The 12,197-nt window shown below is 33.3% G+C and overlaps 1 protein-coding gene across 11 annotated transcripts in view; it reads right to left on the bottom strand.

Annotated features, from left to right (window-relative positions):
* LOC143233864 (uncharacterized) overlaps nt 1-12,197 on the bottom strand; it is an 85,673-nt gene that overhangs the window by 13,114 nt on the left and 60,362 nt on the right. The gene's annotated exons all lie outside the window — the stretch shown is intronic.

Below are 12,197 nucleotides of genomic sequence, written 5' to 3'. Positions count from 1 at the left end.
CTAGAGATTGTACTTTAATTAAGTCAGTTCATACCAAGCACAGATTATGTCATAAGGTTTGGTTTGTTTTGAATTTTGCACAAAGCTACATGAGGGCAATCTGTGCTAGCCATCCCTAATTTGCAGTGAAGGCTAGAGGAAAGGCAGCTAAGTCATCACCACTCACCACCAATGTTTGGACTACTCTTTTACCAACAAATAGTGGGATCGACCATCACATTATAACTTCCCCATGGCTGAAAGGGTGAACATGTTTGGTGTGATGGGGTTTCAAACCTACAACCCTCAACTAACGAGTCAAGTGCCTTAACCACCTGGCCATGCCAGGCCTTATTTAGACAAATGATATTCTTATGACATATGTTCTTTATAAACTAAAATTTTAATTTTTTTCCTTCCAAAATGCTAAAAATACCAGTTGCAATTATCCCTGTTACACAAACTGCAATATGCAAATATGAATAATATTCATTGAATATTTACTGTCTTCTTACATTGTTGCAAACAAGTAAAATACACAAGTTTTATGTACTACTATCTAACATCACTGTAATTTTATAATTAGCACCTTTTTCCTGCAAATTTATTTATGTAACACTAATTGACAATCCTTCCTCATAGGTAACTGAATAATTTATTATATCACCCAGCTATATGTACATCACTACAGACAACAGTAAAAAAAATAAGTTGCACAATACACTAGTATTTTGTATTGCCATTAAATAGAGCAGTAATCTTGTTTCTATGTCACTACAAGTTAATTAACTCTTTCATGATGATTCATAGGTTAAAGACCACGTCATAGTGCTTTTTGACTCGCATTTAAATGTCATTGAACTACTATTTTGTGAATTTAAGTCAGTAGCTTTGGAAACAAATTGTAGATAATTCAAACTTTAATAACATATAGGTTAATTTCTTAATTTAAAAGTCAATATCAAAAGAACACATCAAAATACAGATTTTAAAGAGTCATAATAGTAATAATCTATATACATATGTAATGTATAATAATTGAAATGACTATATACTACAAGACACAAACAATGTTTCACATGGTTTTCAAAAAAGAGGATGTCTTACCCAAATATTTTTTTAAAATAGTCTACTTTTTAATATATTTTTTATTACTTTTTTTGAAGATATCTTGAAAGTTTGTTTGAAATTGTAGGTTTATTTGTTTGAAAGTGAGGACTTAATTATGTCAGGAAAATTACTTCAAAAGAGTGTTTGTTTCCAAGTGAAAATCTAATTAGGCAGGTAATGTGGTAATTATAGCTTGTATATTTCAACATGAGAAATTGCACATTTTTGCAAAAAAATTGGCACTTCATTAGAAAAAAAATGGTTCTATTTCAATAAAACAATGGTCAAACACATTTTCAGTCAAATACAAGAGAGTAAAAATTTTCAAAAAATGATTGGGAAATAGAAAACACATACTTATAAGAAAAAAAACAATTTTGTATGAACACAAAACAAAAACAATTGATGATTCAACTCACATAAAGAAAAACTTAGAGCAATTTCCCACAACTGAAATACTATTAAAAAATTTCTTTAATGTTGATAAAAAATTAAAGAAATTTCAGTGGTTGGCATCACTTCATTACTCATTCAAGTTTTATAGATACAACTGTTCACAAAGTAAAATACTGCATTAAAAACCTGATTTTTTCTGTAAAAAAAAGTAATCTTTACTAAAAGGTTACCCAATTTTGTGAAGATACACATGCTTCAACAAAATACCAAATTTTTGAAAAACTATTTATGAATAGGAATGCAACATCAAAAGTTAGTTTGTTTTAAAACAAGAGTCATTGATCACAAAGGTAAGATACTGTCCTGGATCCATATATTACAAAATATTAATCCATTAAAACACAGCCAAGACAGGAAACACTAAAGGTCAGTTTTATATTACTGGATATGTAGCATGACTGCATGTGTACTGCATCAATGCAAGTTATGTAACATTACCTAGGCATAACTGGAAATTCAATATAATAAAAAATAATAAATATATAGCATTATGAGACTTAAGCTACTCAGAATAACATTTGTAATTTTATTTTTTAATACATAGTCATCCTAGCATGAAAAAAATCATAATTTATATTTATTTCCTAATTTTTTTTATAATGGTTATAAGGTTAGTCAAGTGACAGACATCACATAGTTAGAATATAGAAAATAGTCTTACTGAAAACAAATATTTGAAATGTATTTTGAAGGTTATAGAGATTATGCAAATAATACTTGAGATTTTGGGAACAAAGAATAGTTTTCTTAATCATAACATGAAATCACATTGCACTGAGACTAGTTCTGAAACAGCCTATTTTTCACAAACAAGTCATTAGTAAAAATACTGCATTAAAAACCTGATTTTTTCTGTACAAAAAAAGTGTAATCTTTGCTAAAAGGCTACCCAATTTTGTGAAGATACACATGCTGTATCTAAAGTTATAGTGCAAATACTTAACACGTGCAAATGTGTAGATGAGCTTGTGTCTTTTATACTGAGTTCGTCACAAAAAGGTTAATGCATACTCATGAACCATTATTCCAATATATTCTGTATTACTCTCACAATTCAGTCAAATTGTCTGACTGCCATTTAACCTAACTATCAGAAATGCTGTCCAGGTGGTGGTTATTTGTATCAGTAATTACTAATCATAGTATTCTTACCTGATCCTAAACAACTGTAAGAAGTGAATGTTTTATAAAAATGTATTTTTTTGTGGGAAATACTGCATGTGTTCCAGTTGCACCCTCTAGTCATATGTAACTCACTGCATCAAAATGATTCAATTTACAGAGTCCAAAATGTTCAAAAGTTTTACTGATACAAACTGTAATGTTTTTATATATCTATATTAAAAGTGCTATCCTTCATGGGAAAATGGTTTGAGAACTTCAGTTTTGTAGTAATATATTTGAAAATGGCATCAATAAAGATATAAACTCTCACATACTGTCCAAGTGAAAGCCATGTTCTTTTTGTATGGGAGAGTACTTTTATTTCAAATTATTTTCTATTATAAAGAAATAGTTGGTGCACAAACCATAATTATGTTTGAAATTGTATGAATCTTAAATACCCAAAGTATGAATTTATTTATGGATTTCCTTGTGGTGTCATTCAACAGATGGTGCAAACATTTCACAAGCCTCAATTACCACTCCTGGCATTGAGATCTTGTATTTCAGTACATTTTTTTGGGCCTTCCTATCTGGAATGGTTTTCTTTGGATCCTTTTCTTAAAAGTAAAACACACCCTAAGAATACAGAAAAGTTCTTAAACAATCAACATTTCATTTCTGTATCAATATTATATGTGTTCAAGCTTAAAAACTTTTATGTGGTTTTTGTTACATATGTAGGTAATGACATACATTCTATGTCTACTTATAAGTCTATATACAGGAATAATAATTACCATAGTGGGGCTTTGTACAGATTAAGCCATGGTTACAAATGTTTTATCCATTACTTCTTAATACATGCTCCACTTCATTAAACTTGCTGCATGCATAGGATCACTACCTTCGAATAACAAATCCCCATCAAAGGGGAATGACACGATTTTATTTGTACCTGTAAGCAAAGCTCCACCAACTTTGTATAGATTTCCAACACCAATGGCTGAGATAATACCCATACCAGTTGTTCTGAGATACATGTCTGTGATACTGTTTTCCTGTATTTCACCAAGGAAATTACTGTTGATGTTACTAAATAATTTGAACTCATCTCTAAAGACCAGCCTCCGCTAGCTTTGCTAATTCCATTGTTCAAAATCCAATATGTATTTCAGTCTTTTGGTTTGGCTATACCTACTGACCAGTGGTTTATGAGAAGCTATGTATCCATTAAGGCCTCTTCACACTATCATATATTTTACTATTCTGGAAGTAACACAACTTTATATACAGTTAGACTATTGGTAAAATCTCCAGTGGATTATCATGCTCATGTAAAAAGCACAGCTTGAGTTACTTAACATTATTTCTATAATTAACAGCAATATTTTAATACGGCCTCTTCAGTCTATGTACAGCTGCCACTAATGACAGACAAAATTTTGCCACGATGTATAGTATGGGCTAATCCTCAACAACCAAATCTTTGATTTCTAAACTTTTCCATATTTCTTTCCTCAGCGCCATAAGCCCATATGCCACATAACTATTGGGAATAGATGACCATTTTGTACTTTTATATGTTACGCTGGTTTGGCATTACCCGATTGGTTAGATGACATCTAATAGTGTAAACTATCAACAAGTGACTATATTTTCATGTATTGCATTTTCATATAATTGGGGTGGGGTGCAAGCCCATAACACAGGCTAAAATATTTTAGTATACGTTTAGAAAAATAATAAGACAAGGATGAAATTTTAAATATTGTGCAGCAAAATCTGGAGCCACAGTTAAAGTTATCAAAAGCTGGGAGAGAATTAATAACATAAAGAACACAAGATACATCAAAACAGTTAATACAATAAATGTATGTGTGATTTCTCTCTTATAGAATTAACCATAACAAAGAACAATCTAAAATATAAAATAAATTTCAAAAAAGGTCAAAAGAAAATAATATTAAAGTTCTAATACACATAATTAAGAAATACTAAAAAATTATAACTGTTTGTGAATCTGTGCCAAAATGCTTTCATTTGAGCCAGTTAATACACTTCAATTAGTAAGTTACTTTAATATAACTATTATATTGTTTCATTTCACTGTGATTACACAATATTAAATGTCTAACTAGTCACACAATAATTTATTAGGCCCTGTTAAATAACATTTTACTCAAGTGGAACATATAATTATTATAATTTAACTTTATTTGCATCTTATTTTACTTGACACCAAAACCAAATAACAATCAGCATACTATTTTTAATGTATGTCAGATTGTGTTAGTTATAATAGTTTCCTTTTACAACCTTCTAGAGGAGTCTATATAAAAAATAAAAAATAAATACAAAATTGACATAAAATACAACACAAAATATCAATTAGGATTTTAATGGTTCAAAATGTGACAATATTAGGAACTGTTTGGTTTTAATTAACCGAGAAAGTAAATAACTATAGATGTTTTTAAAACTCATAAAAGTATATTATTTAAAAACATGATAAAAATATACAAGTATAATACACACTAAACCAGACATGTGACATGATCCAAAACCATGACAGTCAACATGAAAATGTTGTAAATGTAAACTAAAACACTGAAGCAATGAAACATGCAGGAAATATTCTAGATGTGGTTGCAAGTGCAAAAAATAAGCTAAACTATGAGTATGGGAAGAAATTATTCAAATACATCCCAAACGACTTGTCATATCAGCAGAATCAAAGATTCATCAATTAACTACTACCTTGACAGTGAAACAAAATGACAAAATTGTATCATTATCTTCAAAATAGGCGAATTGGAATCATATGCAAATAATTACTAGTTTCAATATTTTGTGAAACTAATGGCACAGTAAAGCCAGTGCTGAAGTTGAAGCAGGTGCACAATGATTTCCCTAGCAAGTCTTACATTAAAAATACCATTTTTGCTATGAAGAGAAAGTATATGAAGCATGACACCACCACAGTATGACTAGAGATTTCATGAAGTCATTTTTTTTTTTGCTCACTGATATCTATTAGAATTACCCTAAACCATTGGCTTCCAAAATGACCCCCCTTAGGTTTGGTAAAAAATGATGCTGGGCTTACTTGTGTGGCAGGTGTTTAAAACAATATGTTTTTTGGAATGGCTCTAGAGAAGTGAGTTAACAATCTTAACAGTAGGAAGTCAACTGCTGCTTTAAAAAATTAATTGAAATTTCCTCATTAATTATAGGATTTTAAAAGCATGTTCCACGGAAAGCTTAGCCTATTTTCTATCAGAATGTTGATTTTATTTAGATATTTTCATTGATGAATGAGATAATCCAAAACCATTGCAAGTAATCCCAAACTGGCATATGTGCCAACATAAGGTTAAGTGACAACACTCACACCAAATATGCACTCAACTAAATCTCTCAGCTGACTGTTGCAACACAAACCCAAGTATTTATTATGCATGTTATTTCAATCCATTCTGGAATCCACTGTTACAAAAGTCACCTGAAAGAAATCTGTTTTTACCTGACTTTTTACTTTTTTACCTTACAAAAGTCATAAGTCTCACATACAACTGCAAAAGATGAGTTGGAATAAACTCTGACAAGTTTTGAAAGCTAACTGATTGTGAATACCTTAATCTTATTAGATAGACCAAGTGTCCATTTAATGATCAATCTTTCAGAATTCCATGTTTAAGAAACTGAAGCTCTATGTAAACCTGTTTGGAAGTTCTCAATAAACTCTATGCTGAATTATCCAACATAATTTTGGCCTTGGAAAATAGCTTTGCTGTAAAAAAGAAATCAATACACTTGACTCATTCTTGCTTTGGTGAATAATAATATTCTTCTGTATCTTGGATTTGGTTGGTTGGTTGGTGGATTTAGTGTTCTATAGCACAAAGCAGCTAGACTATCTGCACCAAACATCCATTAAAAAGTTAAAATAAAAATAAAAGGAAATTAAGGTAAAACAAAAAGTTTAAAAAAAGCATGAATAGCATAAAACAAGGTTTACATCTAGTCTACAATGTTAAGGGAAAAACTACAGTACCTGTCATTTTGCATGGGGCCTTTTGGCAAATGGGGACAGTGTTGTTGCCATCTTAGTTTTCAATAGTTACATTATGTTAATCATGCTTTTCAGGGACAAAATTACTATATGCACAAACAGTAGCCACTTGTCAAACTAATGATGGGTACACTGTTAGTCTTTGATCCATATTTTTGCTGTTTTGCAAAATAATGATGACAAAAACAATTACTTTTTTATATAAAGCATTGTTCAAAACTGTTTTTCCTATTTTAAAATTTAATAACTAAATAACTATGGAAATACAACCATGTAGTTTTCAACATCTTGTATCCCAACTAAAAATTTTTTATTAACATGTCATTAGATTTCTATATATGTACCATTAGTGGCTCTTACCAATATTTGATTTCAATCCATATTTGTTTGCTACAGGTATGCAATACATGGTATCCTTAACATGACCCCACAGAAAGAAGTGTAGTGTAGTGATGTCTGATAAACGTGAAGGCCACAGGATTGACCCATTCCAACCAATTCACTATGTCAGAAATGTCTGATCATAAAACTCCAGTGAGTTGAAACATTGTTTTGTGGTTGTATTTCCTTCAGTTGTGTGATAACAGATTGTTCAAGCATGTAAAATATACTCTCTCAGTAACAGCACTCTCAACCACATAAGAGACTGCACCATGCACAATCATTGATGTCGAGAAACCCACTTGTTGAGAAATGTATATGCAAAAACGGCTCGTTTGGGTTTGCTCTTCTATGTAAAATATTTTCTCAACCCAAACGAGCCGTTTTTGCATATAAATTGCACCATGCACAGTTTCAAGGGTGCCACTGGGGTTTTCTAAGCCCCAAACACAGGTATTATGGGGATTCACTTTACATGAGATATGAAATGTAGCCTCATCACTAAACAGTACACAAGCTCAAATTGTGTTTTATTCATCTATGTGCACTTTGATCTGTACCAAATGAAGTTTACAGAAATACAGATGAAGTTGTTTGTGAATGATATAGAAAACAGATGCTTTTGGCATGTTAATGTTTCCTGAAGCACACAAAAGCAGTTTTCATGGGATATGCTGAAATGATTCACGTACTTATTCAATATATTCAACTACGACAAAAGGCATTCCAGCTCCCAGTTGCTGTAACACAATGCCTGTCTCCAAGAACTCTTTCATTCACTTTGAGATAATTGGTTTCAATGGTGGTTCTTTTCAGTTCTGGCATCTGTAAATACACTGCACCACACTCATTAATTTGGTCTCTGTAATCCAGATAATACACTGAGCCTTTTCTTGTATGGATGCCATTTTATGTGGCAACACTATCCACTGAAGTGGAAAACAAAACTTCAATAAAAACTGCTTGAATTTGGATACTAAATGCTGAAAAGTGCATGACTGTATTTTCCTTAGTTATTTGGTTATCAAATTTTATAACTGAAAAGATGAATTTGGATTATCATGTATTTTCAAATGATGTTGAAAAAAATACACCTAGATATTATTGTGAATAGAGGATTTAAGGATGCAACTGCTCAACTTCATCAACTCTATTTGAAAAACCACTTATCTTTTTCTTTTCAAAATTGGTACGAGAAATATCCAACAAAAGTATCAAATCTTACACAATTTGTCACCAGTGTGTATTGGATGGTGGTAGTAATAACACTTTGTAACACAAATTTTAATCAGTGATGTCGAGAAAACTCACTTGTAGAGAAATATATATGCAAAAACGGCTCGTTTGGGTTGAGAAAATATTTTACATAGAAGAGCGAACAACGTTTCGACCTTCTTCGGTCATCGTCAGGTCGAAACATTGTTTGCTCTTCTACCTAAAATATTTTCTCAACCTAAACGAGCCGTTTTTGCATACATATAACACAAATTTAGTTCCTGGATAGTATGCATTATTTCTTAATTGCTTATGTTGTAAAAGTAGTACAGAAAATGGCCATTATTTCTTTCAAACTTTGCTTTTCTGACCTGGATAATGAAATTTAGAAATTAACCTATTTTCTATGTAAAAACAAGCAAATGTGCACATTTTCAATTACATAAGGTCTGATTAAAACAACATATGAATCAAGATTTACATGTAATTATACTAAAGTTATACAAAAATGTTTAGAAATGAGTAGTTTTTCGAGATTTGTGACTGTAATGTAAATCACAGCCCCCCAAATATAGTCTCCCATCATGTTTTCGTTATATGCTCTTTGGTAGTGGTGTTCAAAGTCCAGTATATTTTGGTGGAAGTGCTCGCCTTGCTCCTCTGAGTATGCTCCCATGTTCTCTTTGAATTTATCAAGATGATCATCAAGGATATGGACTTTCAGGGACATCATTCAACCTATTTTGCCTTAGTTCTTCACCAGAGCCTCAACCAGTTCCACATAATTTTCAGCCCTGTGACTGCCCAAGAAGCCCAAACCACTACAACAAAGCTGCCCCAAGCTTTTTTTTTCCTTCCTACTGAGCTTCTTTGGGAATTCTGTGCACTCTAGGAACTTCTTTATTTGTGGTCCAACAAAGTCACCAGCTTTGAACTTAGCCTCAGACAGCTTAGGGAAGAAGTTTCGAAGGTACTTGATGGCTGCAGACTCCTTATCAAGAGCTGTGATAAACTGTTTTGTAAGACCAAGTTCTATGTGCAATGATGGGAAGAACACCTTCTGGAGGTCCACTAGTGGCTCACACTTGACATTGTGCTTCCCCACAAAGAACTCGTTCTGTTGTGACCAGTGCTTCCTTTCTAGTGTGCTGAGGTGTCCCTGCTGTCCCAAAGGCAAAGATAACAGGGAAACGTGGTAAAGCCTCCTTGGAGACCCATCAGGAATGCCACCATTTTGAAGTCTCCGATAACCTCTAAGCCATACTCATCATACTTCAAGGCTTCTAACAAGGTCTTGACACTGTTGTATTCCTCTTTGAGGTGCACCAAATGAGCCAGAGAAAGAGACGGATACTTATTCTCGTTATGGAGCAGCATAGCTTTGAGACTTCTGCATGAGCTATCAATGAAGGTGCTACTTGTTCAAGTTACAGGCAATTCCAATTGTCTCGCACAGACCAGATACATTGTGACAGAAGCAGAGCCCATCTTCATGAGTGAAGAAGCTTGAAAAATGTCAGTGATGCTTCCTCTGACTTCAGACTTGCACACTTTCATCTAACGAATACCACTCCTTGAGCCCAGATGTCAAAAGCTTGGCATATGACTGTTAGACAAAGATCTCTTATCAAGTCATTGAGGACTCTTTGGTTGAGGTAGTATGGGTTTCTCTCATCAGCTGCACCTCTGAAATTGTAATCTGGATCTTCAACATCTACCTCCTCTTCTAATTTGCTGTTCTCTTCTGAGGATGGCTGCTTTCTCTCTGGCAGAGTGGGTACAGAGAGCTCAGGGCAGTGTAGTACTGGGGCGATGGATGATGGAAGGTCCAGATACATGATAGCAGATGCATTCTTGCCAGCCTGACATTTGGAAGGGTCCACCATGCAGAAGTAGCAATTGCTTGAGTGGTCAGTGGGTTCACGCCAAATTCTTGGAATAATGAACTTCATGCTCTCTTTTCCCCTCTGTACCCATCCTGCAAAGGAGCAAAATAAAATTATTATGAAGAATAAATTTATTTCATCCATAATTAATGTGTAAGAGGTTCATGCAAAATATTTTGTGTGATATTTTTTCTATACTATTGGAAATTAAAAAAAAAAAGATTTAAATGTTAAAAGGTCTAAAATTTGTATAATATAAAATCTTACTATTCAAGCAAGCAAAAATTGTCCATCTTATCTTCTAGAGTTTTTTTGCAGTACTCGCAGGTAAAATGAGGTGCCCAGGGTTTGTCTTAATCCCCCGACAGGCATGCTGAAATATGCCTTGTAGGCTTCACACATTTTAGTAGATGCTATCACAGAGTACTTTTTCACTCTTGTCTTCATAAAGTGGCCACATACATTGCATGATGCATCTGGAGACAGATCTGTGTGTTCACTTAGGCAACTAGAACTAAACTGAAGTGGTGAGTGGTAAGCCACTATTGAAAGTTTTAGAAAATTCTTGTAAGTTCTACAATATTCTAGAAAGTTCTTAAAAAATCTTTAAGTTCGAGAAAATTCTCTATCAGCTACTCAGCACTGAATCTACCTGGAATGTTCTGGAAAATGGGTAAAATTGAAAATTTCATTACCCAGGTCACAAAAGCAAAGTTTGAAGAAAAAAAAAGGTCTTTATCATTTACTTTAGGCATAAGCAATTGGGAAATAACACTTTCTGCCCAGAAACAAGAAAAAGTAAAAATTTTGTTACATAGTATAATTAGTAATATAAAACATGGTTTAGTTAAATTTCAATTTATTTTATAGGAGATCATGCAAGAACTTTCAGCACTTTTTGGAATCACTATAGGCCAGCTTTCATACATAACACAAAAGATAATTCTGCTGTCACACATGATATGAGCAACAAAAATACCAACAGTCTGAAGAGTCCAAATGAAAGTAACTGACATGTAAAATAAAATAAAAGTGAAGGAAATGTATTGCTTTTAGGCTTTCCATAGTTTTCTGAAAAATGTCTATCATCACTGATACAGGAGGAAGGCAGTAAAGAGGCTAACCGCTAATCAAATGAAGAGATAAACCCAACTGATGAAGGTAGAAGGAAAAAAGCCACAAACAGAAAACAGCAGGCAAGGAAAGAAGATATGGGAATAGGCACCATAGAATGAAGCTGTGAGCAGTATTACACAGAAGAGCACACACAGGACATAGGAGTCTACCTGGATCAGGCCAAGGATAAAGGTGGGAAATGGAAGGAAGGAAAAGCAGCAACACTAAGGAGGCATCTTTACAAGCTGCTGAAGAGTTAAGGAGAAAAAAGTAATCCAGAGAAAGAAAAAGATATGTAGGACAATAAACAGTATGTGAAATATCAATGACAAATATATAGACTACCTACATCCACAGATGAATAAGAGAGGGAAGGAAGATATAAAGAAAAAGTGAAACAAGGAGCACTTAAAAGACTCGTTCAAATGTAGGCAAAGTAGGGCAGTGCAGAACCAGAAGAGCAGCCCATCATGGTGAATAATGAATCCAGAAGGAATGCATCAACAGGAAAGAGTAGGAGAGGTAACTATCTGTGGTTTCAGGAAAAAAAAAAGGCATGTGACAGGGGAGCAAATCCTGGACCCAGAAACCAATGACAGAAAATGTTTCATTTGCATTGAGAAACCTTCACAAGTAAAAAAAAAACAAACAAAAAACTAACCATTGGGAGAAACCAGATCTTCTTGCCAATGACCAGGAAAAACCATGAATGAAGATGGATAACAGGAAGGTCTGGAGGAAAAACCAGTAACTTAGGATGATGAAGAACGAACAGAGTCAAAGGGAATGGCAATGAAGGAAGAAGTTGAAACTGGAGATGCTATAGATACCACTGCTAAGACAGCCAGGAAGGAGCTATCAGAAAGATTGAACAC

This window comes from Tachypleus tridentatus, chromosome 12 (assembly GCF_004210375.1).
Source record: "Tachypleus tridentatus isolate NWPU-2018 chromosome 12, ASM421037v1, whole genome shotgun sequence".
Classification (NCBI taxonomy): Eukaryota; Metazoa; Arthropoda; class Merostomata; order Xiphosura; family Limulidae; genus Tachypleus; species Tachypleus tridentatus.
The sequence above is the reverse complement of the archived record's forward strand: the minus strand, read 5'-3'. Positions and strand labels throughout refer to the sequence as shown.